The sequence below is a fragment of the Heterodontus francisci genome, chromosome 39 (assembly GCF_036365525.1).
Source record: "Heterodontus francisci isolate sHetFra1 chromosome 39, sHetFra1.hap1, whole genome shotgun sequence".
Lineage (NCBI taxonomy): Eukaryota > Metazoa > Chordata > Chondrichthyes > Heterodontiformes > Heterodontidae > Heterodontus > Heterodontus francisci.
This window is the reverse complement of record NC_090409.1, coordinates 34537642-34555471: the sequence shown is the minus strand read 5'-3', so window position 1 is coordinate 34555471 and position 17830 is coordinate 34537642. Positions and strand designations below refer to the sequence as shown.

General features: G+C 45.9%; 1 protein-coding gene across 2 annotated transcripts in view; it reads left to right on the top strand.

The window, feature by feature from the left end:
• The window catches only part of LOC137352710 (carcinoembryonic antigen-related cell adhesion molecule 5-like), a 721824-nt gene that overhangs the window by 71168 nt on the left and 632826 nt on the right, over positions 1-17830 (top strand). The gene's annotated exons all lie outside the window — the stretch shown is intronic.

Here is a 17830-nt window from a genome sequence, read left to right as displayed (position 1 = left end):
TGAAAGTTGCAGAGAGCAGGAACATGGCGTGGTTGGTCAGTTTTAAAAAATCACGTCAGTTTCACAGCTGAAAGGTGCTTGGAATGGGATTAGACCTTCTGGACTTTGGACAGATTCAGTGTTTTCTGGTAGGTTCTGACTTTTTTTTTTCAAAGCCCGCCGAAAATCCCTAATCTAACCGAAGTTCAGAAGCTGCTGTTCCCAATGTCAGCACCTGTCAGCTGTGAAACTGACACAAGTGTTTTTTTTTAAAAAAGCTGGTCTGAAAGAAGAAGCCAATGGGAAATTTCTCATCTCTGAAATAGGTCGGCAGGCCAGATGGAAAACTTTTTACAGGCTGGATCCTGACCCATGGGCCATATGTTGGACAATCCTGGGTCAAACCAATTGCAAGGTCCCCATATTCCCTACCTGAAAACAGTGACTACACTCCCAAATTTCTTCATTGGCTTTAAAACGCTTTCAGATGTGCTGAAGTCATAAAAGGTGCTTTGGAAAGCAAGTCTTTCTTTCTTCCTATCTATTAGCAGAACTCCCACTGGCAGACACCAGTTGCAGCAACAGTTTAAGAGCAGAACAATTACAGAATTGTTACAGCACCAGAAAGAGATCATTCAGCCCATTGTGTCTGCACTGGCTCTCTGAAGGAACAATTTGCCTAGTGCCACTCCCCTGCCTTCTCCCTGTAAACCTGCACATTCTTCCTTTTTAGATAACAGTCTAATTCCCTCTTGAATGCTTCAATTGAACCTACCTCCACCACATTCTCAGGCAGCACATTCCAGACCTTAACCACTCGCTGCATGAAAATGTTTTCCCTCATGTCACCATTGTTTCTTTTCCCATCTACCTTAAATCTGTGCCCTCTCATTCTCAATCCTTCCACCAATGGGAACAATGTTTCACTATCTACTCTGTCCAGACCCCTCATGATTTTGAATACCCCTATGAAATCTCCTCTCAACCTTCTCATTTCCAAAGAAAACAGTCCCGACGTCTCCATTCTATCTACGTAACATAAGTTCCTCATCCCTGGAACCATCTTATGATCCTTTTCTGCACTCTCTCAAGTGCCTTCACAGTTTTCCTGAGGTTTGGCACCCAGACCTGGACACAATTTTCCAGTTGTACCCAAACCAGTGTTCTAGAAAAGTTTAACATAACCTCCTTGCTCTTGTACTCTATGTCCCTATTAATAAAGCCCAGGATACTGTATGCTCTATTAACCACTCTATCAACCTGTCCTGCCACATTCAATGATTTATGCACATATACACACAGGTTCCTCTTCTCCTACACCCCCTTTAGAATTGTATCCTTTATTTTATATCGTCTCTCCATGTTCTTCCTACCAAAATGAATCACTTCACATTTCTCTGCATTGAACTTCATCTGCCACCTGTCTGCCCATTCCACCAACTTGTCTGTGTCCTTTTGAAGTTCTATGCTATCCTCCTCAAAGTTTACAATGCTTCCAAGTTTCGTATCATCAGAAAACTTTGAAATTGTGCCCTGTACACCAAGATCTAGGTGATTAACATATATCAGGAAAAGCACGGGTCCCAACACTGATCCCTGGGGAACTCCACTACAAACCTTCCTCTGGCCCAAAAAAACATTCATTAACCACTACTCTCTGTTTCCTGTCACTCAGCCAATTCCATATCCATGTTGCTACCGTCCCTTTTATTCCATGAGCTATAACTTTGCTCACAAGTCTGTTGTGCAGCACTGTGTCAAATGTTTTTTGAAAGTCTATGTACACCGCATCAACTGCATTACCCTCATCAACTCTCTCTGTTACCCCCTTTTAAAAAACTCCAGCAAGTTAGTTAAACACGATTTTCCCTTAACAAATCCATGCTGGATTTCCTTAATTAACTCACATTTGCCCAAGTGACTATTAATTTTGTCCTGAATTATTGTTTCTAGAAGTTTCCCCACCACCGAGGTTAAACTGACTGGCCTGTAGTTGCTGGACTTATCTTTACATCCTTTTTTGAACAAGGGTTGTAACATTTACAATTCTCCAGTCCTCTGGCACCACCACTGAGTCTAAGGAAGACTGGAAAATTATGGCCGGTGCCTCTGTGATTTCCACCCTCACTTCCCTCTGTATCCTTGGATGCATCTCATCCGTCTTGGTGCTCTATCCACTTTAAGTACATCTAATACCTCCTCTTTATCAATTTTAAACCCTTCAAGTATCTGAATTACCTTCTCTTTCACCATTTCCTGGGATCCATCTTCTTCCGTGGTAATCGTGGAGTAGGAAGAAAACGCTTCCTGTCAGATGCAATCAACGTCTAGTTTGAATTCAACTTCTCAACAATAAACATCTATGGTACAAGGGAGTCCATGATATGGTCATTGGTTTTATCTGTTCACATTTAAAAGAGAACCCAGTGATACATGAACTGTGATTTTAAACCATAGCAATGACCACAGTGGTTTTCAGACTTTATCATGTGGGGAACCCATGAGATATTGGAATACTAATAATGCTGCCAGACCTGCTGAGTATTTCTAGCTTTTTCTGTTTCTATTCTGTGCTTTATTTAACGATGTTTCTGAAAGATGTAATGAGGCTCTCTGGATGCAACTATTTCTTCCTTTCTTTCATTTTATCCTAGATGGTTTCCGATTGTATTCATAGACCCCCATCTACTTTGCATATCTTTCACCCAATGTCTCAGAATGACTCTCTTTGGCTGACCTGTACTCATTGGAGTTTAGAAGAATGAAAGGTGATCTTACTGAACCATATAAGATTCTGCGGGGACCTGACAGTGTAGATGCTGAGAGGATGTTTCCCCTTGTGGGAGAATCTAGAACTAGGGGGCACAGTTTGAAAATGTACTTGGCCATTTTATCCAAGTGTTTTGGTTTGTCTACAGGACAATTCTCCATTGTATCAAGAGAATAATTTTATCCGCGAAAGTGCCTCGATGAAGATACTTGGTCTATTCATGTTGAGCAATTATAAGTTTTATTTTGTCATTTTGCAAAAACTAATAATTTGGCCACAGTAATACCGTAGACAATTGATGCTTGTTGAGTACAAGATCTAGGCAGAATTGGGAGACTTTAGAAGTTCGCTCCATAGCACCACAGACTGACCAAAGTCTGCAACTATATGCTTACTGGCAAATTTAGATACAGGTTTTTCATTCCTAATTGTTTACATCAATGCTTCATGTTAAAAAAAAATGCTTCATGTTGACATAAACATATGATCAAAATGTTAACTACGGCCGTTTCGCCAAAAAGCGCGAAGATACACACGTTTTTAGTGGTATGTGATTTTTTTTTTTGACATATGGCTCAAACATTTTCTAAATTATTTCATCAAAAAAGGTATAATCGACGTGGGAATCCAGTAATTTCTTTTTTTAGCTGCAGCTAGTCTCCCCTCTGACGCTCGATACAAAGAATGCATTTTTATGGTGGGTAGGTGCTGAATCCTTTAAGACAAAATAGTTAGTGACCATAAAACCCCTCCCATCATTAGAACCATGAAGTGAAAGTTCCCTTTCGGATGGTTGTAGGCTCCAATAACTTTCACAATGACAAAGCAGCGCTCGGAAGATGTGTAAGCTCTCTCACTGTCTGGTGCAAGGGATGAAGGAGGCCTACAGCCGGTACAAGTGATGTTGATGTTTTCGTGTCACCTCCTTTGCCCTGCAGGTTCCACCCTGCATTCTTTAGCAGCAGCTAGACCAGGATCCCAATTAACAGCCATTTCAAACAGCTGCACCTAGAATGTATTCAAAGTCTTACATTTCTTCTGTGCATCACATGGGCACTTGAAAACATAAGTGATAAAATTTTCCTTGCAATTTCCGATGTTCATGTATATTGGAAACATCTGATGTGAACCTGCTATGCTGTAGTTGCACTCTCCAACCAGTGATGGTGCCATAGCATCGGAAGTAGCAAATAGATCAGTTCAGTTAGAACTCATTGAGGCCACAAATGGGGGAAAAAATGCTTCTCTACTCAAGGCTGAAGATGAGAAATTGATGGTTTCTCACAAAGGGTAAGAATTCCTAGTTGGACAATATTACAGGAGCAAGTTAAGAATCGTTTTATTCAGCAATTGGAGTGTGAGCTGACATATGTTTAGAAGGGATGTTCACTAGTTCACAGGTTCACTAGTCAACTTGATGATTACAGCTTCAGAATGACCAAAAGTGTCCTAAATGGATATTATTTGAGTTTGATAGCTCTGTGCATATAAACTGATATCCCTACATTGAAGATCGAGATTTTTCAGCATAATAAATACAAAAAAATGTTACAAGTAAGAGAAGGTCTTTGTCTGCATTCTATGACCCAATTACAGTTGGGCGTCAGTTAAAATCTCTCAAATTTTGATATTGGTAGTTTTTCTATGATGCCTTTCTAAGTATTTTAGCAATTTCAGATAAATTCAGCATCCTCATTATCATATAGCCACAATTAAATATCTGGAGAGTGAAGAGTTTAATACATTTTGCAAGTAGAAAGCCCTACAAATGCATAACATTGCAATCAAGTCAGGGAAGAGAAACAAAGGTTGGCATTTGTGCTGTGATATTCCAATATTTTTGAAATCATCATTATTATTTCAAGTTTCTGGCATTTACTGCTATCTATGTCGCCTATTACTAATATATAAGATGCAGTTCTTCACCACCTCAGTTTCCTCCCAATCCCATCTCTGAACTGCAGAGAAAATCCCATGCTCTAATTAACTCTTTTTGGCTTAACAAATTATCACACGGTTTGCTATGCAATTGTAACTGATGATGTAAAATTGGAATATTGTACTAAAATAGGAACATAATGTGTTAGAGTCATTACTGAACAGAAGGAGACCATTTGGCCTATCGAGTCCATGCCAGCTCTCTGTAGAGCAATCCAAGCAGTTCCATTCCCTCGTTCTATCCCCATAGCTCTGCAAGTGTATTTCCCTCAAGTGCCCAACCAATTTCCTTTTGAAATCATTCATCTTCCTCTCTTCCACCACCCTGGGAGGCAGCGGGTTTTAGGTCATTACTACTCATTGCGTAACAGAAGTCCTTTCTCACATCCCCCTGCATCTCTCACTCAAAACCTTAAATCTGTATCCCCTAGCTAATGGGAACAAACATTTTCTTTGTCTACCTTATCTAAACCTCTCATAATCTTGTCCACCTCTATCAAATGTCCCCTCAATCTCCTTTGCTCCAAGGAGAACAACCTCAGCTTCTCCAACTTAACCATGTTGGCTAATATCCCTCATCATGCTGGTAAATCTCCTCTGCACCCGCTCAAGGAATCTCACATCCTTCCTAAAGTGTGGTGACCAGAACAGGATGCAATACTCGAGTTGTGGCTTAACTAGAGCTTGATAAAGTTTCAGTATTACTTTGCATCGAAACGTGAATTATGAATTAAAACATATCCTCATCCAATTACCCTTTGCTCCCCACCATTACTTCACTTGATGTAAGTGCTTGCTTTTGACTCTTGTTGTGCATCACAGGCTAGATGAATTAGCTGACCATAAAAAAAGACCAGAAATTTGTCTCGGACAGTGGCGCAAAACATCTGGTATTGGATCGGCTGCCATTCTATGCAGTGCCTGATATCAAATCCCATTGAGTGCAATGGAAGTGAGTACAGGCGCTGTGTTTAACGGGTGGACGATCAGATAGCGCCCGTTTTGCACCACTCCCCGAGACAAATTTCTGCTCCTTAGGATCCAATAGTTAAAAGTCTGCAATCACAATATGCATCGGAATGTACATGACACTTGAAAACCAATGCCAGATTCTGCCGCACGTCTTCCGACTAACTCAAATATCTGTTTCCTAGTTAGGATGATTGGCTGAAACAGGAACTATCATGACTAACCAGAGAGAGATGAGGAATGCAACAAATGCAAAGCACTAACAAAAACAAGACCAAAGAACCAAATGACTCATTATTTTCAGAACTCTCAATTGGGCACCAACAACTCCCACAAAAAAGAACCAAGCAAATCATAAAAATATTTACCTTGGCAATCTTCACTTTCAACATGTTATGTTCAGCTGGCCAAGTACCATTGAAACAAAAATACAGTTTAATATATAAGAAGTGACCAGAAACTTGTGTAGTTATCGAAAATATTTAAATTTACAACTGAAATTGTGCAAGTCCGAGTGGAAAATAGTGTTTCATGTTGAATGCATCTAAATCGGTCACTTGGAGCTTGAGTTTTGATATTCCCGGGGGCATGTGTTTTTTCTGCCAGATAGTCCACACTTTTGGACCAAATTTAATGCAATCTGATAATTAAATTGCATACTGTATTTTTTTTTTTGCATATGTTCCAATTATAGAGTCATAGAGAGATACAGCACCGAAACAGACCCTTCGGCCCACCGAGTCCGTGCCGACCATCAACCACCCTATACGAATCCTATATTAATCTCATTTTTCCCTCTCACATCCCCACCTTCCCTCAATTCTCCTTCCACCTACCCTCAATTCTCCTTCCACCTACCTACACTAGCATATGGGAGGAAACCGGAGAACCTGGAGGAAACCCACGGGGTCACAGGAAGAACTTGCAAACACCACACAGGCAGTACCCAGAACCGAACCCAGGTCATTGGAGCTGTGAGGCTGCGGTGCTAACCACTGCGCCACTGTGCCGCTTGATGATTGTGACAATAGTGCATTATGCCTTTTCGTCCTCCTCGACTTCTGTTCAATCTTTGGCACAGCTGAACACTCCTTTCCCTGACATTGAACCTCCTCCATTGTCTAGCTCATTGGGCTACCTTCGCTTGAGTCCATGTTTATCTATCCAATTGCAGCCAGGGATTCACCAGGAATGGCTTCTCTTCCTAAGCCCACGCAGTTTCCTCTAGAGTTCCAGGATCTGTTGCTCTCCTCCTCTTCATCTCTGTTTGTTGCCCCTTGGAAATATCATGCACAAACATGGAATAAGCTTTCGCATGCATATATATGACATCCAATTCTACTTTGACCCGTCCATTGCCTCTGTGTTGCCAGATTGTTTCAACAATATCAATCTCCTCCAGCTAAATATTAGGAAGACAGAAGCAACTATTTAGTGTCCGTCACAAACCCTGCACCCCCCAACACCGATTCCATCCCTGCTCTGACCACCACTCTTTGATCCCACTCTTTGTTGCAGCTTTCCTAGTCAAGCACCAGCTGAGTTTCCAACTCCATGTCTGTCTTCTCCATCACAAAGGCTGTTTTCTTCATACTCTATAACATGCCCAGCCTTTGTCCTGTCACTGCTCATCTGCCGCTGAATGTCTCATCCATGTCTTTGTCAGGTCCATCCTGGGCTTTTCCAGTGATCTCCAGGCCAACATCCCTTCCTTAATCCTCTATTAAGTTCAGTTTATCTAAACCTTTGCTGCCGATATCCTACCTAATATCCAGTGCCACTCACTGGTCACTCCAGTCCTTCCAAGACTCCTGCAATACCAACGCCTCCAATTTATCCTTGCATTTAACATCCTTTTATTGTCATGCACCTATCCATCACTGTAATCTCCACAAATTTACAACGCCCCTCCAAAATTCTCATTCCCCTCACTCTAATCTTTAATGGCAGACTGGTGCAAAAGATGAAGTCACATGGGATCAGAGGGGAGCTGGCAAGATGGATACAGAACTGACTCGGTCATAGAAGACAGAGGGTATCAGTGGAAGGGTGCTTTTCTGAATGGAGGGCTGTGACTAGTGGTGTTCCGCAGGGATCAGTGCTGGGACCTTTGCTGTTTGTATTATATATAAATGATTTGGAGGAAAATGTAGCTGGTCTGATTAGTAAGTTTGCAGACGACACAAAGGTTGGTGGAGTTGCGGATAATGATGAAGATTGTCAGAGGATACAGCAGGATATAGATCGGTTGGATATTTGGGTGGAGAAATGGCAGATGGAGTTTAATCTGGACAAATTTGAGGTAATGCATTTTGGAAGACTGGTGGGAAGTATACAGTAAATGGCAGAACCCTTAGGAGTATTGACAGGCAGAGAGATCTGGGCGTACAGGTTCACAGGTCACTGAAAGTGGCAACGCAGGTGGATAAGGTAGTCAAGAAGGCATATGGCATGCTTGCCTTCATCGGTCGGGGCATAGAGTATAAAAATTGGCAAGTCATGCTGCAGCTGTACAGAACTTTAGTTAGGCCACACTTAGAATATTGCGTGCAATTCTGGTCGCCACACTACCAGAAGGACGTGGAGGCTTTGGAGAGGGTACAGAAGAGGTTTACCAGGATGTTGCCTGGTCTGGAGGGCATTAGCTATGAGGAAAGGTTGGATAAACCCGGATTGTTTTCACTGGAACGACGGAGATGGAGGGGTGACATGATAGAGGTTTACAAAGTTATGAGTGGCATGGACTGAATGGATAGTCAGAAGCTTTTTCCCAGGGTGGAAGAATCAATTACTAGGGTACATAGGTTTAAGGTACGAGGGGCAAAGTTTAGAGGGGATGTGCGAGGCAAGTTCTTGACACAGAAGGTGGTGAGTGCCTGGAACTTGCTGCCGGGGGAGGTGGTGGAAGCAGGTATGATAGCGACGTTTAAGAGGCATCTTGACAAATACATGAATAGGATGGGAATAGAGGGATACGGTCCCCGGAAGTGCAGAAGGTGTTAGTTTAGACAGGCATCAAGATCGGCGTAGGCTTGGAGGGCCGAATGGCCTGTTCCTGTGCTGTACTGTTCTTTGTTTTTGTTAATAACTGGGCCCTTCTCGACCCATCATGGAGGATGGATCTTAAGCTGTTCAGACATCATGCTGTGGAATTCGCTTGCTTAACTCTTGCAGGTCTACATCTCCCCAATTCCTCCACCTCCTTACTATCCATCTCTTTGATGAAGCTTTTCCTCACCCTCTCAATCGCAATCAAAACCCGTTTTCTGCATCATTGTGAAGCACTTCGGGACTTTTCTCTATATCAGTGGTGCTGTAGAAATACAATTTTTTTTTTTATTCGATTGTGGGATGTGGGCGTCACTGGCTAGGCCTGCATTGATTGCCCATTCCTAATTGCATTTGCACTGAGTGGCTTGCTAGGCCATTTCAGAGGCATTTAAGAGTCAACCACATTGCTGTGGGTCTGGAGTCACGTGCAGGCCAGACCTGGTAAGGACAGCAGATTTCCTTCCCTAAAGTTGTTGCTGTTACTGTCCTCTGTCCTTATTCAGCCTGCTGGTATTCCACCCACACCAAGGAACTCTGCAGCCCATTTCTCTGTTTCACCATTTCTCACAACAGCTATGGAGTGTTCCTCAGAACCTTTGTCCATTTAACAAAAGTTCTGGAGGGCTGGATTTTGCTGGGGAGGTGGGGGTCAGTGGTTTACTGACTGCAACTTCAGCATTTCCACTTACTCTGCTCTTTGGACCCCCTGCAAAGCAGCAATCATTGAAATCAGCAAGCAGCTCAAACTTCCTGCTCCTCCATCACTAATAGGAACGCCATTTAAAAAAAAATCACACCTGATTCATATCATTATTTTTATTTAGAGATACAGCACTGAAACAGGCCCTTCGGCCCACCGAGTCTGTGCCGACCAACAACCACCCATTTATACTAACCGTACAATAATCCCATATTCCCTACCTACACTAGGGGCAATTTACAATGGCCAATTTACCTATCAACCTGCAAGTCTTTGGCTGTGGGAGGAAACCGGAGCACCCAGCGAAAACCGACATGGTCACAGGGAGAATTTGCAAACTCCGCATAGGCAGTACCCAGAATCGAACCTGGGTCCCTGGAGCTGTGAGGCTACGGTGCGAACCACTGCGCCACTGTGCCTCCAGTTTAATATAATCAGTTTAATATAATATTAGTTTAATATAATCTGCTGAACAACTGAACTTGGCCGGAAAAAGTAGTTTGGTAATCATGGATTGATCAGTAGATTTTCAATCTTTTTTAATGAGATTTTCTTATTCCAATAAAGTGTTTGTGTTTAGAATGTTTCCCATTCTACCTTCACCCCCATATGCATGTCCCAATCTTAGTTCCGAAGAAGGGTCACTGACCCGAAACGTTAACTCTGCTTCTCTTTCTCCAGATGCTGCCAGACCTGCTGAGTAGTTCCAGCATTTCTTGTTTTTGTTTCAGATTTCCAGCATCCGCAGTATTTTGCTTTTAATATATTGAATCTGCTCTATTTAGAAGTGTTTTTATGTCAGTGCCATTTGTTTGCTGTTTGGGTGGCTGTGAAAATTCCAGACAGCCTGACAACATTGCTGCAGCTCCGCACTGACCCAGGCTCGGAAAAGAACACTGCAAACAGTTGCATAGCACTGGAGGTGAAATTCCCGCCAGAGGTTGCTGGATTCCACACTGTCATCACTCCAACAGGGGTCGCCAGATGTTAGTGCCGTCTCCTCACAAATTATTTCCACCCTGGTTCCTTCAATAATTGAAAGACAGCAAGCTAGTGTTGCTCTACCTAAAATGCACCTAAAAACAGAAGTGATACAAAACAAAACATAGCAAACGATTCAAGATAGAAACTCAATATGTGCCGTTTCAACCTGCAGCTGGTGGAGTCTCCAGGTTTGGGGTAATTCGCTGCATGTTCTATGCAATTGAGTGGGTCCAAGATTTGAAGCAGCCATGGGAGGAAGAAGTAAGGTCTGGAAGGGGAGGAGAATAATAAAGTTAACCAAGCCCTAGTAAGACAACTAGTTACTGAACTAAGATATCATTAAGCAAACCCTCCTGCCAGTATAAAAAAACAAACCTCCCACAATTTGAACCATTCATGTTCTAAATGCCCACCTTATCCATCTTGTTTTTGCACTACAAATAATATGAAGACAATTACCAATGCAATAAAAATCATTGCTTCGTTAAACAAATTTACCTAATATTCTTTCTTTCTTTCTTTGGCTTCCTTGTCTCGAGAGACAATGGATAAGCGCCTGGAGGTGGTCAGTGGTTTGTGAAGCAGCGCCTGGAGTGGCTATAAAGGCCAATTCTAGAGTGACAGACTCTTCCACAGGTGCTGCAGATAAAATTGGTTGTCGGGGCTGTTACACAGTTGGCTCTCCTTGCGCTTCTGTCTTTTTTCCTGCCAACTGCTAAGTCTCTTCGACTCGCCACGCTTTAGACCCGCCTTTATGGTTGCCCGCCAGCTCTGGCGATCGCTGGCAACTGACTCCCTTGACTTGTGATCAATGTCACAGGACTTCATGTCGCATTTGCAGACGTCTTTAAAGCGGAGGCATGGACGGCCGGTGGGTCTGATACCAGTGACGAGCTCGCTGTACAATGTGTCCTTGGGGATCCTGCCATCTTCCATGCGTCTCACATGGCCAAGCCATCTCAGGCGCCGTTGGCTTAGTAGGGTGTATATGCTGGGGATGTTGGCTGCCTCAAGGACTTCTGTGTTGGAGATACGGTCCTGCTACCTGATGCCAAGGATTCTCCGGAGGCAGCGAAGATGGAATGAATTGAGATGTCGCTCTTGGCTGTCGTACGTTGTCCAGGCCTCGCTGCCATAGAGCAAGGTACTGAGGACACAGGCTTGATACACTTGGACTTTTGTGTTCTGTGTCAGTGTGCCATTTTCCCACACTCTCTTGGCCAGTCTGGACATGGCAGAGGAAGCCTTTCCCATGCGCTTGTTTAATTCTGCATCGAGAGACAGGTTACTGGTGATAGTTGAGCCTAGGTAGGTGAACTCTTGAACCACTTCCAGAGTGTGGTCGCCGATATTGATAGATGGGGCATTTCTGACGTCCTATCCCATGATGTTCATTTTCTTGAGCCTGATGGTTAGGCCAAATTCATTGCAGGCAGCTGCAAACCTGTCGATGAGTCTCTGCGGGCACTCTTCAGTGTGAAATGTTAATTCAGCATCGTCAGCAAAGAGGAGTTCCCTGATGAGGACTTTCCGTACTTTGGTCTTCGCTCTTAGGCGGACAAGGTTGAACAACCTGCCACCTGATCTTGTGTGGAGGAAAATTCCTTCTTCTGAAGACTTGAACGCATGTGAGAGCAGCAGGGAGAAGAAGATCCCAAACAGTGTAGGTGCGAGAACACAGCCCTGTTTCACGCCACTCAGGATAGGAAAGGGGTCTGATGAGGCGCCGCTATGCTGAATTGTGCCTTTCATATTGTCATGGAATGAGGTGATGATACTTAGTAGCTTTGGTGGACATCCAATCTTTTCTAGTAGTCTGAAGAGACCACTTCTGCTGACGAGGTCAAAGGCTTTGGTGAGATCAATGAAAGCAACGTAGAGGGGCATCTGTTGTTCACGGCATTTCTCCTGTAGCTGGCGAAGGGAGAACAGCATGTCAATGGTGGATCTCTCTGCTCGAAAGCCACACTGTGCCTCAGGATAGACGCGCTCGGCCAGCTTCTGGAGCCTGTTTAAAGCGACTCGAACGAAGACATTCCCCACTATGCTGAGCAGGGAGATTCCACGGTAGTTGTTGCAGTCACTGCGGTCACCTTTGTTCTTATAGAGGGTGATGATATTGGCATCGTGCATGTCCTGAGGTACTGCTCCCTCATCCCTGCACAGGCAAAGCAGTTCATGGAGTGCTGAGAGTATGGCAGGCTTGGCAATCTTGATGATTTCAGGGGTAATGCCATCCTTCCCAGGGGCTTTTCCGCTGGCTAGAGAATCAATGGCATCACTGAGTTCCGATTTTGTTGGCTGTACGTCCAGCTCATCCATGACTGGCAGAGACAGGGTTCCATTGAGGGCGGTCTCAGTGACAACATTCTCCCTGGAGTACAGTTCTAGGTAGTGCTCCATCCAGCAGTACATTTGTTTGCGTTGGTCAGTGATTGTGTCCCCTGACATAGATTTGAGGGAGGCAATCTTCTTGACGGTTGGCCCAAAAGCTCTCTTAATGCCATCATACATTCCTCTGATATTTCCTGTGTCAGAGGCTAGCTGAATATGACTGCATAGGTGTTGCCAGTAGTCACTTGCGCAGCACCTGGCTGTTCTTTGTGCAGTCCTTCTGGCTGCTTTAAGTGCTACGGATGTTAACTCGCTGGGGGCTTCCTTGTAGTTCAGCAGTGCATTGTGCTTAGCGGCTATGACAAGTTCCAGCTCTTCAATGTGAGATTGAAACCAGTCTGCATTTCTCTTCACACAATTGCCATAGGTGGTCATTGCTGAGTCATAGATGGCGATTCTGATGTGGGCCCACTTGGTCTCTGCATCCCCTGTGGGAGTGTTTTGAAGGGCTTTTTCGAGTGAATTTAGAAACTTACGTAACAGCTGTGGATGAGAAATTCTGCTGGTGTTGATGCGCGGGCGGCCCTTCTGCTTGGAGTGATGCAGCTTCTTTGGTTTGAGGCTAACCTTGCTGCACACCAGGGAGTGGTCGGTGTTGCAGTCCGCACTGTGGAAGCTGCGTGTGATTTGAACGCTGTTTAAAGAAACTCGCCTTGTGATGATGAGATCCAGCTGGTGCCAATGACGTGATCTTGGGTGCCTCCAAGAAACCTGGTGACAGGGTTTAGTGTGAAAGAACGAGTTGGTGATGCAGAGGTTATGATAGGTACACAACTCAAGCAGTCTCTGTCCATTCTCATTCATCCTTCCAATGCCATAGCGCCCAAGGCAGGAGAGCCATGAGTCATGGTTGGCCCCAACCCTGGCATTAAAGTCCCCCAGCAGGAATAGGTGTTCGATGTTGGGGATGCTACTAATGATATTATGGAGTTCCTCATAGAATTGGTCTTTAGCTTCAGGTGAGGAGCAGAGTGTTGGAGCGTAGATGCTGAGTAGGTGTACTGGACCAGAGATGGTGAACAGTTGGATGGACAGTATACGTTCCGAGCCATTTGAGGGAGGCTCTATCATGCTGAGCAAAGAGTTTCTGATGGCGAAGCCCACTCCATGCTGTCTTGGTTCTTCAGGATCCCTACCCTGCCAGAAGAAGGTGTAGTCTTGCTCAATTAGAGATCCGCTCACAGGGAGGCGTGTCTCCTGAAGTGCTGCAATGTCCACATTGAGTCTACTGAGCTCGTTCTTGATGATGGCGGTCTTCCGAGAATCGTTGATTTGTGTAAAGTCTTCCGACAGGCCAGGACACATAGTTCTGACGTTCCAGCTTGCAAAACGAAGGGCTGGTACCTTCTTTCCTTTTTTGGTCGTGCTGTTTGGTGCGGTGTTACAGTCAAATTGTCGGGCAATGACCCTGAGCTCCAAGCACCCACTGAAGCAGGTGCACTGTGGCGGGACAGAACCTTACTGACCGGGGGCTGCCCGGTTTGAGGCGGGCGGTAGCTGTCCAGTGAGATGCGATGACCTCTCCCACCGACAAAGGCAACCCGTGGCGCCCAATCTCTACACCAATTGAGCTGGACTTATAACCCGTAACTGCTGCCTTCCGTGTTGATTTGGTCGCTGTGAGGCGACTATGGAGTGACCTCTCCATAGCGCATGCCTGGGCGGATGTATGGAGGTTGTGAGTTGCCCAAGCGTCAAAACCCCCCTCTCGGCCTTCCTGGTGGGGTCCAAAGGAGTGCAGAGCATGACGTTTGGCACCGGTACGGCTGCAGGAACTGCCGGAAACATACCAAAGGTGACACATGACCGTCTTCGGGGTTCCGCTCCGGATTTTCTGTTAGGGTTTACTCCCTCAGCCTTGGTCTCTCCTGAGATGCCCACAAGGCAGTGGGGTTGTTGGGGCCCCTACACGGGTAGGTGGATGCCGGTGGGAGGAGGTGCAGTGGGGGGGGGAGGGTGCGAGGAGGAGGAGTGCGGTGGGAAGGGGTGGAGGGAAGGGGGTGCGGGGGGAGCTGGGAGGGGCGCTGCAGGGGGTATGGGAGAGGGGTGCAGGGGGAGGGGAAGATGGTGCGGGGGGAGCTGGGAAGGGGGTGCGAGGGGGTTGGGGGGAAGGGGGTGCAATGGGGGGTGAGCTGGGAGGGGGGGGAGGGGGTGCAGGTTATAAAACGTTGCATCGGCTTCCACCATTGTCCCTTTTATAATGGTGTGCTACTACTGGGATCGGGATCGGGATCCAGGAGCCGAGCCGGAGTTGAGGGGAAAGTTTGTGTGGAAACTGCGTGGAGTCACCGAGTGAGCGGGAGCCGCTGCCGGGACCATGTGGCCGCTGTTCTTCCTGATCGTCACCGTGGACGGGCTCCCCGAACACAGCCAAGTGGCCTTCCAAGCCTGGCCGCAACTGGCAGGGTCTTCATCAGCAGTCCTTTCCCGGATTGCCAACCTAATATTAAAATGGAATTACCGCAGAACAGCCCCATATGGCTTCTGTGCAGGTTAACCCATTCTCCAGGTGTTATGAGAGTGTCCTCCTGTCGCAGGAGCCTGAGACTTGGCAGGCTGGGGCTCACCTAGTGAGAACACCGACTGTGATGGCCATGCTGGGCGACTACAAGCAGCTTTGACCCTTGAGGGTTCAACTGCTCACCTCTGTGCCTCATCGTCAGCAGGGGTAGTCAGGGCCTGGTGGCTGTCCAGAAACAGCAAAGGCAGTGGGTCAGCGGCTTGGAATCAGATTTTCTGTCCACCACAAGTGAGGACATCAGGAACCTCTCCCATGGATCCAGGGCCCCCTTTATGGTACTGCATCTCTACATTTCCACAACTTTGCATGAGGTTAGAGTGAAAAGGTGCTGATGCCCCTATCCGATTTCAGATCTGAAGCAGCGGCTGGGGACACTGTGGAGCATTCGCGAGGCTGAGATCATCATGGATAGCACGTACAAGGAGGTGGTCACGCTGCAGGTAAAGACTGCTCAGGCAGAAAGAGAATGGGTGACTGCCAGGCAGAGTCGAAGAACTAGGCAGGTAGTGCAGGAGTTCCCTGGGTCCTTCTCCCTCTCCAACAGATTTTCCGCTTTGGATAATGTTGGGGGAGATAGCTTCTCAGGGGAATGCAGCAAGAGCCAAGTCTGTGGCACCACGGGTGGCTTAGCTGCACATGAAGGGAGGAAAAAGTGTGGGAGAGCTATAGAGATAGGGGATTCTATCGTAAGGGGTACAGATAGACGTTTCTGTGGCTGGAAATGAGACTCCAGGATGGTATGTTGCCTCCCTGGTGCTCGGGTAAAGGGTGTTACCGAGCAGCTGCAGGACATTCTGAATGGGGAGGGTGAACAGTCAGAAGTCACAGTTCACATTGATACCAACGACATAGGTAGAAAGAGGGATGAGGTCCTGCAACAAGAATTTAGGGAGCTAGGTAGCAGATTAAAAAGCAGGACCTCAAAGGTTGTAATCTCGGGATTACTCCCGGTGCCACATGCTAGTGAGTATAGGAATAGGAGGACACAGCATATGAATGTGTGGCTGAAGAGATGGTGCAGGAGGGAGGGCTTTAGTTTCCTGGATCACTGGGCCTGTTTCTGGTGAAGGTGGGACCTGTACAAGTTGGACGGGTTTCACCTGAACTGGAACGAGACCAACATCCTTGCTGGGAGGTTTGCTAGTGCTGTTGGCGGAGGGGAGGGTTTAAACTAATTTGGCAGGGGGGTGGGATACAGAGTGGAGGTACAGTAGGGGGTGATGCACAGTCAAATATAGAAGAGAAATTAAGACAGTCTGGAAGGCAGAGCGAATATAGACCTGTTAAGGCACAAGAGAAAAATGCAAGGCTAGATTGCATCTATTTTCACGCAACGAGTCTTACCAGTTCTGCAGATGAAATGAGGGCGTTGGTTAACACATGGGAATATTATTGCTATCACAGAGACATGGTTGAGGGAGGGTCCGGACTGGCAGCTCAATATTCCAGGGTATAGAATCTTCAGGCGTGATAGGTCGGGGTGTAAAAGAGGAGGTGGTATTGCACTGTTGATCAAGGAGTCAATGACTGCAGTAAGGAGGGATGAAATCTTAGAAGGTTCCTCAAATGAGGCCACATGGGTGGAACTTAAAAACAAAAAAGGGGTAATCACTTGGCTGGGAGTGTACTACAGGCCTCCAAACAGTCAGAGAGAGATAGAGGAGTAGAGCATGGCTATCCGACCCGAACCCGACAACATGTGTCGGGTCACACTTCCGGGTCCGACATTCGTGCTTGGGTCAGGTTGGGCTGGATCGGACACACTCTATCACCACCTCTGGTCAGTGGCTCCAATGTTAATTTAATTTTTGGACTAGAAAGGTGGTTTTGTGACAGTTATTTTAAGCTTGTGCAGATAAGCAACAAAGTGAAAAACGGAAGGTAGGTTAACTGATAGTCGGGTCGGGCGCGGGAAAAACTGAAGGGACTCGGGCCGGGTTGGGCTCGGGGTCGGATGTTGTTCTGTTGGGCTCGGATTGGGTTTCCTTTGCAGACCTGAGCCAGCCTTTATAGAGGAGTTGATATGTAGGCAAATATCAGAGAGGTGTAAAAATAATAGGGGATTTCAACTTCCCCAATTTTAACTGGGATAGTCTTAGTGCGAAAGGCTTAAAGGGGGTGGAATTCTTAAAATGCATACAGGAGAGCTTTCTGAGTCAGTACGTAGAAAGTCCGACAAGAGAAGGGGCGGTACTGGACCTAATCCTAGGGAATGAAGCTGGACAAGTGGGAGATGTATCAGTGGGGGAGCATTTCGGGGATAAAGACCATAACTCTGTAAGATTTAAGGTAGTTATGAAAAAGGACAAAGAGGGACCGGAAATAAAGGTACTGAATTGGGGGAAGGTCGATTTCAGTATGGTAAAACAGGATCTGGCCAAAGTGGACTGGGAGCAGCTACTTGTAGGAAAGTCTACATCAGACCAGTGTGAGTCATTACAAAAGAAAATGGTGAGAGCTCAGGGCCTATATGTTACCGTAAAGGTGAAGGGTAGGACCAATAAGTCCAGGGAACCCTGCATGT